Source organism: Echinops telfairi, unplaced genomic scaffold (assembly GCF_000313985.2).
Source record: "Echinops telfairi isolate 266 unplaced genomic scaffold, ASM31398v2 ScPeMD7_17;HRSCAF=63, whole genome shotgun sequence".
Lineage (NCBI taxonomy): Eukaryota > Metazoa > Chordata > Mammalia > Afrosoricida > Tenrecidae > Echinops > Echinops telfairi.
In genome coordinates this window covers 5,892,095-5,895,394 of record NW_022103914.1, presented here as the reverse complement: position 1 = coordinate 5,895,394, position 3,300 = coordinate 5,892,095, and the positions used below count along the sequence as shown (strand labels likewise).

At 40.5% G+C, this 3,300-nt stretch overlaps 1 pseudogene; it reads right to left on the bottom strand.

Moving 5' to 3' along the window:
- Positions 1–320: 320 nt before the first annotated feature.
- Positions 321–3,300, bottom strand: part of LOC105979504 — a 6,529-nt pseudogene continuing 3,549 nt past the window's right edge.

Below are 3,300 nucleotides of genomic sequence, written 5' to 3'. Positions count from 1 at the left end.
AGCCCCAAATCCATTTTCAGAGTCCCCACTTGCATTAGTGTCTCTATTAAATTCCTTCTGACTTTTGACCAGGGATGTGAGTAGCCTTGTTATCAAGCAGAGGACATTGGAAAGTGGATTAGTGCACACACAGTTAGGTTAAAATTTAACACCTTATCATTTCTTCTCCCTTTTGCCATTTTAAATCCGTTCTAGTTTTCATTATTTTCTGTTATCTTTTTAGCTGAGCTTTTCCTCTGTTATATTTTTGTTACCGTTGTTGGGATTTAAAATTTTTTGTTTTGTTTCATTTTTTTAACAATTAGCAAAGTTTTATTTGCTCAGTTTTTGCATTTAAAGTATTCTTCAATAACATCCTTGGCTTGAGACTTTTTGCCATAGTTCTTCACAACCACACAACCGCAACCAACCACTTTCCGGGGTTTTCCTTCTCTATCAGTTGTGCAGAGGCCCGCCCACTCTCCTGGTTTCTTGTTGTCATTCACCTTCGTGAGGTCGATGTGGAGTTCGGCACACAGGGCCTCCGCTCACTTGACATCCACAGGCTCATCACAGGTGGATGCAAGCACCCAAAGAGGAGCCTGGCGCTTGTCTACGGCTTTGGCAGCTTCGCGAATTCCACGTGCTCGGCCACGGTGGATGAGGCGGTCTTCAGCCCCTCTTGTAAAGCAGTGTTGACGTCCATGACGCTTCCAGCAGCAGTGCCTTCCTCGGCCGTGGCGGTAGGTTACCGGTGGGACCGAATCTTGAACACACCGGAGCCTCCGCCTCCGCACAGCTTGGCGGGGTCAGGGAAAGAGTTCGTTTTTAAAAAATATAAAATCCAGGATAGGAAAAGCTAAAAGACAGTAACTTGATTAATAGTTTACCGCAGTTAGAGCAGAGGAGGTTGGGGCTAATGGGGAGTTAATAAAGAGTACCAGAAAAGATAAAATGTGTGTGTGGGGCCATGGAGTAGAGACCCAATGCCCATCTGTAGACAATTGGACACTCACTCACTGAGGGGTCACAGGGAAGAGACGAGCCAGTCAAGGTGCAGTATAGCACCAATGAAACACACAACTTTCCTCTAGTTCTTTGGTGCTTCCTTCCCCCCACTATCATGACCTCAATTCTACCTTACAAATCAGGTTAGACCAGAACATGCACACTGCTACAGATAAGAGCCAGCAACATAGGGAATCCAGGATAGATAAACCCCGCAAGGCCAACAATGAGAGTAGAGATACCAGGAGGATTAGGGGTGGGTGGGGGAAGAAAAGGGGAACTGATCACAAGGATCAACCTATAATCTCCTCCCAGGGGGACAAATAACAGAAAAATGGGTGAGGGGCCACGAAGGATGATGTGAGATATGAAAATAATCTATAACTTATCAAGGGTTTGTGAGGGAGGGAGGGTGCGGGAGGGCTGGGGAAGAAATGGGAGGCTGATATCAGGGGCTCAAGTGGGAAGAGAATGCTTTGAAAATGATGATGGCAGCATATGTGCAAATGTGCTTGACACACTGGAGGAATGTATGGATTGTGATAAGAGATGTAAGAGCTCCCAATAAAAGTATTTAAAAAAATAAAATATTCTAAAATTGATTGTGGTGATGACTGCACAGCTCTTTTTAATATATTTGAACTACTGGATTATATGAAATATGAATTCTATGTCAATAAAAGTATTAAAATAAAAATAGATCTAAATTTGTGTAAAAAACCTAGAGACTGTTAATACTTTATTTTTTAGGGCCTTTGATTAATATTTGGTTCCATTTGTAAAAGTTCAACTTCTTTGAACATTCTTCAATTGATTTTAAATTTGACTCTTTTTAAAATTCAATTTGGAGTGTCTGGCAAAGCAAACCACTCCGAGTGCTTAAGTAATTCTTAAGAATCTAATAAACCTATAAATAGGATTAATCTTCAGTTCCTTTAAATTCAACAATTTACAAACTTGTCAAAAGTCTAAAGAAAATCACAAGTCTAAATCATTCAACTGCATTTTAAATTAGTCTCACTCTCTGGCATGTCTCATTCTTTAACCCTTACAAATATTTCAAGTCCCAAATATACCAGGATATTGACCATAAAAATACAGTGAGCCTGTGAGAGTAGGAACTCAATGGGCCTGCCTTGTTTTATGAGTCTACAGTTTTCCACTTCTGAAAAGGCAAGGTTTCACCGAGTTTCAATCGCTCTCTAGTTATTGGAGAAAGCATTTGAGTTTTCCTTCTTGACAGGTTTCTAAAGCGATTAGTGTAAATCGTTTAAATATTTCTATAATCAATTCTAGCTCTCCCAGAAGTCAAATGATGGGAACCCCCTCAAAACATAGCCATCTTGTCCCAAATAATTTGGGGTCATTTTCCAAAGTGAATTTAAGGTTATCTGCAGCTCCCAAACCAAACTCCCTGCCATCGAGTTGATTCTGACTCCTGTTGACACTTCAGGCCAGGGCAAAACTGCCCCTGTGGGCTTTAATTCTTCTTGGGTGTAGAGAGTCTCATCCATCTCCCTCAAAGTGGCTGGTGGTTTTGAACTGCTGACCTTGTGGTTAGCAGCCCAATGCATACGCACTACACTACCAGGGCTCCTTGGTTGGGATTTACTCATTAACAAATGTTTCTCTGTAGACATCAGAACTATCTTCTGACCACCCTGCTGCCTTGCTGAGACAGAAAAAAAAATTTTTTTTGTATGTTTTCTCTGTCTGTAAATGCCTGCCCTAAAAATGGGATGGGATTCATAATCCAAGTCCCTGGAGTCCAATTTAAAGCCCTGCTACTCTGAACTTCTTTCCACTTCATCCCCTGATTAAGATGGGTGAATTTCCATGAGGAAACTGCTTCACCTGTAGATTAAATCAATTAAGTTTATTAACTGCTTCATTCAATCCTGATTTCTTTTCATATTCTTCCTGACTGCTAGGGCTACAGTCCTTTTTAACTTTTTTAGTTTTGTTTTGCCTGGATTTCATGAGGTAAAATCATTTTATTAACTGACCAAAGCACATTTTTTCTTGCTTTAGGTAAAGCCATTGAACAAATTTACAAGAGAATACAATACCTAAAGGACAGGAGTTTCTAAGCTCATCTAATGCTTTTCTAATCTATACAACCGTGCAGTCTTCTTAAACTGTTAGACAAGACAAAATAAAACAAGACAAAAAATACTGTCATCAAGTTGATTCTGACTCTTAGGGGCCCTATATAGGATCACTGAGGCTATAAATATTTGTGGAAGCAGCTTTCCACCATGGAGCAGCTGGTGGGTTTGAACAATAAACCTTTCAGTTAGCAGCGGTATGCTT